Below are 7,824 nucleotides of genomic sequence, written 5' to 3' on the forward strand. Positions count from 1 at the left end.
AGGAAAGGCAGGAAACAAGTTGGCTGGACTGAATGGCGCGATGACCTCCGGGTTAGCGCTTACAGCCCTCAGTGGAGTCTTACCGGTTCTGCTGAAAGAGTGTGTCACCAGGCTCGCTGATAGGTTGGAAGCTTCCACGGGAATGCCATTAGTACCATGAGATTCCAGAGGTGAAAGGTCCCTTTAAAAATTAAAAAAAAAAAAGTTCCCACTGCAAACACTTTGCCTTTGTCACCTTCGGCGGCTTTACCAGCGTGTAGACTAAGCTAGCAGAGTTCCACCCCAACAGTTACAAAGCCCTGAAGTAAGGACAAGGAGTTTGGTTTCCCACACTCAGAAATTACCCCAAACCAAATGCAAGGAGTGGCACCTGTTTCCTTGCCCGACTGCGTGGAATAGCTTAACAATTAGCACCCTCACCCCATTTCAGTTTGTGCATGCACTGTCTTCGTGTCTTGCAATAACTATAATTCAACAGTGAAGATGATTCAGGATCAGCACCCACTCCCACCCATGTAACCGGTATTTAATCAAGGAGGAAGCCTGGGTAGAACCAACACTTGGTGACTGGCTGCTAATCTGAAGGGCGCCAGTGGCAGTTAGAATTCAACCTGAGGAAGAAAAGGCTGGCAACTGATTTCATAAAGATAGGAGCAAAGGTTCTGGGGAGCAAGCAGTTAAGCTCTGTACCATGTGGGCTCTCCTGGAAGGAGGCCCGTAGTGGCACAAACATGTTCATGTTACTAGCACTTACATGTCACTGTAAGCTTGGAAGTTCAAATCTACCCAGAGGTGTCTCCAGAAAGGCCTGGCAATATTCTAGGGGGGATCAGCCACTGAAAACCCTGTGCCACAGTCTCACACAGACACACTTAGGTCGCCATGCATCAGAGTTTTGGGGTGTGTGCTGGAAACAAAAGAAAACTTTTTATAGTGGGAAACGGGCTGTTCTGAGGGTCGTTGGGTGCCGTGGACTAATAGCAACCCTATGTACAACAGAATGAAACACTGCCCGGTCCTGCACCACCCTCAAAATTGGAAATTTAATAGCCCTGGATTTTGAAACCCAAACTATTGCTAGTATTGTTCATACTTAGAAGGTATGTTTATCTCACCCTTTCTTGGATGGGACAGCATTTTAAAGGTTGTACTTCTGGTGTGCTGGCGTGTTTTAAGGATGAGTGTGTCTGGGAGAATTCCTTAGCCTTGTGACTGAGGAGATTACATAGCACAGCCTTGGCTAACAGGTACATCTGTTGGGTGTGCCCAGAATTCCTTCCTTATGCATGTTATAGTTCGCAAGGAATTCCTCTCTATTTTTCCTGTAATCATACATATAGACTACTATTTTAGAAGACCTGCTTTTTATCTCAGGGACTGTCTGATTAGATTGGATGTGGATAACTCAAAGTTGAGCTTCAGTGAATGGCCACAGGCTAATTATTACTTGGCTAACCTAAAGCAAGAGAAGGAGGTTTGACCAGCTCTGACATGCATGGGTCTTTATTTATTTACTTGCCCACTTTCCTTAGCTTGTGTTTTAAGCTTACTCTACTCCTAAGCCCTAAGTCTTTGCTTCTTTAGTTTCTTCTGGGATGTTTTTTTTCTATGCAAACTTCTCTTTAGGTTCAGCATCACGCACTGCAATTTTAAGCCTCTGCAGCAAAAAGTCAGCACTCTTTTGGGGCTACCGACCCAGTGCCTAACCCCACTGTTTGGTCCAGGCACACCTGCTAAGTCCACTGTTGTAATGTGGAATGCACACACTGCTTCTACAAAGTGACATCTTTCAAGTACTTGGCGGTTTTCCAGATGTGCACACCCTCGATGGCCTGTGCAGTTCACAGGCAGTTGTGAAATGGACCGGAAGATTTCAGCCTCTTGATTTGTATGCCTTTATTCTTTTGTCCTCAGTGCTTCCCCCTACTCTTTTTTCCCAACCTTTCACTTTCTTTTATGGCAGCCAGCAACTTTGAACCAGTTCAGTCATGATGGACGAAAGGAAATCTGGACAGACCCTTATTTCAAGCATTTGAATGAAGCAAAGTAACCCCTGGAACATGAGCAATTGCTGGTCAAAGCCCTGGGAGGGAAGATTCAGAAGAGGCATAGTGAACCTTTTTAGAAGAAATACTGTTGGGCTTGTGGCGAGTGACACATCCTAAGTGGTGTGGAGAGCAGTCTTCTTTTTGAGCAGGGCATTGTTGTTTCCAACTGTGCTGGACAGGAGATTTGGTTACTGTGCAACACACACGCAGCCGTTCTTTCTGTGAGCCTTTGGCCTATGGTTTTTTTCCTCTCTTGCCTGTTCTCCTTGGTTCAGATTGTACATGGTGAGGTCTGACCATGTTCTCTCCAGCAGCCATTAGAACAGTCTGGAAGGATCAGTTCAAAGCCCTGCTTTCCTCATCTTTTCCGTGTGGGGTATATTGTCTTTCGTGTCAGTACCTATTTCCTCACAGTGAAGTACTTTTCACTGTGTATGCTTCAGTAAATCAAGATTTCTCTGGGAGAATCCTTTGGAAGTTTTGTCATGTGATACCTGTACCATCTGTCCAGTTGGAAAAGATTCTACCTTTCCTTCCTAAGTGAAATGCTGTGAGTGATGCCTGACTAGAAGCTCTATAGAAGATGGGGGCTGGAGCCACAGCCAGAGACAGAGACTGATTTCACTCAAAGGACACAGAGGGTGCAGACCACACTCCCTGATGCTGCAGGGAGATGACACTCAAATGGCCCCAGAGGCTGGTCACATGAAGGGGTTGGGTGGTGTGTGTGTGGGAGCAGGGTGGTGGTGATCGCTAAGGTATTAGTATCACTCAGTCACCCAGTGCAGTAATTCGTTTGTATCCCCCTACTCCCAGTCAGGGTGTGAGCCCTCACTGCCATGGTAGGAGGAGCTGTGTGTGGGAGTGGGTGTGGGGGGTTGTCACCATGAGTTCTTGGACTGGGTGACACCGGCCTTACCCACCTCGCTGTCAGGGGCAGTGTTTACATCATGTGCTGCATGTTCCCTCAGCATGTCCACTGCCTCTCACTGAACAAACGAGAAGCTCATGGCACAATGAATGCTTTCCTTGCATGTAGTTAAAACTATAGTTCAGAACCTTCACTTTCATTAAAAGGTCCATTAAGGAACAGTGGTAACCTCGAAGGCACAAATGCTGCCTTGTTTCCTCCCCCTCATGTGCGGATGCTTTCCCAGAGAGAGTGTGGCGTGTTAGAAACCTTCATAGAGATTCACCACATCCACTCCTCACTCTTGGACCTAATTACAGACCAAAGACCAGGATGTTGGGCAAAGCCCACAGTATGCAAGGAGGAGGGCATAGAGGTGGCCCTGGAGCTCAAACCTTAGGAACTGTGTACCCCCGCCCAGCATTGCCATGCACTGGACTCCAAGGCCCTGCCATCGGGGCTGGGTACAAGTGGACCTGGGGCCTGCTGTCTGAACTAGAGGCCCAGTTGATGGTCCTGGGCTCAGGTAACCAGTGGGACCAGGTGTCAAGTGACCAGTGGAGGTTGCACCCCAACCTCCCCACAGCTGCCCCCGGCAGCCTCAGCTGCATGGTGCTTCCCTTTGCTCCCCCCAGGCTGGGGAGGACCCCACAGAAATCAGCTGCTGGTCCGGGAAGCCTCGGAATCTGAGGTGGGGAACTGGAGGCCAGCAGCTCCTGGAAGAGGAGCTTAGCAGCCCCCCTCCCCCTCCCTCCCCTCCTGGACTTACTTCCAGGGCCAGGGACCCTACTAGCTACAGGGCGTCGTCCCTCCAGGCACTTGAGTAGAAGTGACTCCTCACCCCTGCTGCCTCCTGGGCCCCTGCTGCCTTCACAGAACCTACTCAGAAGTGTTCCCCAATCCAGTTCTGCAACAGTGGCCCTGCGTGAGGACGGGACCCCAGAGAGAGGCCTTCTGGACAGTTGGCGGCTTCAGCTGTGAGCTTGTCAAACATGGGCTGGATTTTTTTTTTTTAAACCGGTGCTGTAAATGCACAATGTTGTATCACAAGATAGATGGTAAATGAGGAGTTACATGTACTTTCTCAAATTCCGCTGAAATTGGCTTTAAAAAGTAAATGGTAACTTTACATGTCATCCTAATCAGAATTCTTGTTCATTATGGCTTTTTCTCCCAAAGCCAACATAGCTGCTGCCTTGGCACAGTTTTCTCAAGCCGACAGCTTGATACGAGATCAAATTTGGTATCACATTTGAGCAGAGAAGTTAGGAAGTCAGTGTATCAGCCCCTGCTCTCTTGAGTGTACAGTCCCATGGACAGGGAAGGCTTTCATTGGCTACGTGGTTAGTGGCCTTTTCCAGGTATAGGTCTCCTCGTCCATAAGCATGATTGGATTTACCGGTTCCAAGAATAGGAAAAGCCTTAACACAATGTGTCAGCTACTCTCCCAACAACCACCTTACATGGACTGACTTATTTAATCTTTGTAACGATTTTGGGAAGCAGTTGTCTGTATTATCCTCATTGTCCACATGGAGACATGGAGGCACAGAGAGGCAGAGGAACTCCTTTAAGCTCACACAGTAAGTGGCAGGGTTCAGATGGGATCCATGGTGTCTGGCTCCACAGTCTGTGTTTCTTTACGCTTACCTCTTTTAAAGACCCCTCTGCTTGGCCATTATGTAACTCAGCTGGGCCCCCGTGTACTCATGACGTTTATATGTTTGACTCATAGTAGCACACTATTTGGGGGTGAGCGATAAGGAGGAGGGCTGTAGGGAGGAAGTCCTGAGTGCCCATTGTCAAGCTGTTGACATATACTTTACACAAGGAACTTGTCCAAATTGTCTTCCGGTTTTAGGTTTCTGCTCTTACCCTCTTGGCAGAAGAGAGGGCTGTGAGATCTGGCCTGCTCAAACGCTTTGCAGCACTGCATTCCAAACATAGCACAAACCCTCCTTATGCTGGCTAGCCAGTTGTCATTGAGGAGATCCTATGATTTTGCATGCCCCCAGGTGGAGATAGGTGATTCTTAGGCAGTAGGTTTGTGCCCTGTGAACAGTGCCAGGAGGCCATCTGGGATGCCAATGATCCAGAGCAGGATGCTCATGTTCTCACAACCACAGGTCAGTTCTATAGAAAACACACACCTGTATGTGTTGAGGTCATTCATTTCATATAATTTGCTTATTGAAAGTGCACAAACTAATTTCCCCCCAGTATGTTTGCAGTGTTCTCAACTGTGTTCTCTGTTCAGCACTTGAGCTCTTGGCCTATATTTCAGCTCTCTCAGGAGGCTTCGCTTCCTCTCTTTCCCCAGCCAATTTTTGAACATTTTCATCCCTGAACAAGAAATACAGGATCTATTAGCAGTCTACTGTAATCCACTCTTCTAATGTAGATTCCCAAGGGACAAGAATCAGGATCAGGACAAAGCTGCTTCCTGTGAGGTGGAGTCAGACATACGGCCACCCTTCAACATTTTCACCATTTCTGACACCAGCCGGCCTCCCATGGCACTTTCTACTTCTCTGCAATGTCATACAGAACTCACAGGCCACACTCAACAATTATGTGGTTTGTGGTGGTACCATAATCTGGTGTCAACTTGAGATTTAAGTGTGAAAGGGTAGAGTTTAGCCTGCCAATCACAACTTGAGGTCGCAACTTGATGACCTCATGTGAAGGTGCTAAGGAGATTAAATAGCTCAGTGGAAGTGGGACACAGACACTCCTTGAGAGACAGTCCTGTTGACAAGCCCCATGGAGCTACGATGATAGAGCCAGAGCCCTGGAGCGGGAGGATCCACGGGGAGACCCACACCAGTGCTGAGATGCTTCTACCACCACTGGATCCACAAGACTTCCCACCCACTGGCCTGTGATCTTCCTGTATTCAGCATCATTGTGTGAGTCTATAGAGGAATTTACAGACTGGTATCAGACATATGGACTCATATAGGACTTATGGACTTGATTTGGACTGGGCTGGGATGTTTTCTTAATAGCCAATTACTCTTTGATATAAAGTTCTTTATTACACACATATGTGTGTCTATGAATTTGTTTCTTTTGTCCATCCAGACTTAACACATGCTTTATGAAGTATCAGGAAGTGCCAGTACGTACACAGCTCAGCAAATGGGATACGGTGTGTTCATCAGAACAACTGCCAAGTAAAATAGCCCTCAGGCAGGTCCTTTTCTTGGCCTTGCTAGCTAATGACCCTTCTCTCCACTTCTGGGCCTTGGCTCTGCTGCTGGGCCTTTCCGGGAATCTGCCCTGCCTGGGAAAGTGTTTAACTCCACCACCAAGTACCTAGAAGCAACCCTGCAGTGCTAGAAAACCTCTTTGCCCCAAAGCACTCAGCTCTCTGCAGCCATCTGCCTGTTCCTTCCTTCCTGTGACTCGTGCTGCCGCCGCCTTCTCACATCACCTTCAGTGTTACAGCTCCTCTTGCCCACCAGCCACTCTACAGAGAAAGATGAGGTAGTCTGCTCCTTTAAAGGTTGACAGCCTCAGAAACCCTCCTGTAGGGTTACTCTGAAGTCAGCACTAACTCAATGGCAGTGGCTTATTTGCATGGTAAATTGACCAACTCCTGCAAGGTGCATAAAATAGACCAATCACAAAGTAGGCTACAGCCCATCCAATCACTGGGCAGAATTTTAAACCTCCAGCCAGAGAGGTCTTTGAAGAAAAATTCAATGCACTGTATACTCCCCTGCAACCCCCGTCCCACCCTAGGCAGCTACTAGTTTCTCTCTGTGAATCTACTCTATTGGGTAGTTCATGTAATGGAATCTTACGCTATGTGAACTTTTTTAATGGTTTGTGTTACCTCACATAGTGGTTTTTCTCATGTATCCTTGGCTGTAGTATGTATTGATCCTCTATTTCTTTTTATGATTGGGTAATATTCCATTGTTCAGATAGACTGCTATTGTTTATTCACGTGTTGGTGGTGGTTTCTGTTCTTGGACTATGAATATTGCTGCTGTGAGCATTCATGCTTCAGATTGTATAGATAATGTTTTTCTTTCTCTTGGCTCTCTACCAAGGGTAGACTGGTTGGACCATATGGTAAGTCTTGTGTAGTGGTATGAGGAAATGCCTCTGCTTTACAAATTACTACATGACTTTACATTCTTTTCAGCACTGAATGACGGTACCAATATTTTCATATCCCTGGCAGCACTTGTTATTGTCTTGTCTTTTTTAATATAGCCAAGCAATTAGCAACGTCAGCAGTTCGAAACCACCAGCCGTTCCCTGGGTGATAGAAGGGCTTTCTACACCTTTAAACAGTGACAGTCTCCAAAGCTCACAGCAGCATTTCTACCCTGTCCTGTAAGGTTCAACTCTATAGCAGTGAGTTTGTATAGTGAGCTTGAAGTGGCATATTCATTGTGGCTTTGAAGCATATTTGCCTAATGACTACCAGAGCTCTGGTAGCACAATGGTAAAGTGCTTGGCTGCTAACCAGAAGGTTGATTGTTCGAACCCACCAGCTACTCCATGGGGAAAAGATGTGGCAATCTGCTCCCATAAAGACTAGCAGCCTTAGAACCCTCGATGGCAGTGGCCCTCAACCTTCCTAATGCCGCTATCCTTTAATACAGTGCCTCATGTTGTGACCCCCAACTATAAAATTATTTTTGTTGCTACTTCATAACTGTAATTTTGCTACATTCATGATTTGGGCGACCCCTGCGGTCGTTTGACCCCCCAAAGAGGTCACAACCCCCAGGTTGAGAACCACTGCTCTATGGGGTAGTTCTAACCTGTCCTCTAGCCGGGCACCGTCAGCTTTCTTCACCACATTTGCTTGTGCACCCGCTTTGTCTTTGGCGATCCTGTCGGGAA

Source organism: Echinops telfairi, unplaced genomic scaffold (assembly GCF_000313985.2).
Source record: "Echinops telfairi isolate 266 unplaced genomic scaffold, ASM31398v2 ScPeMD7_23;HRSCAF=83, whole genome shotgun sequence".
Classification (NCBI taxonomy): Eukaryota; Metazoa; Chordata; class Mammalia; order Afrosoricida; family Tenrecidae; genus Echinops; species Echinops telfairi.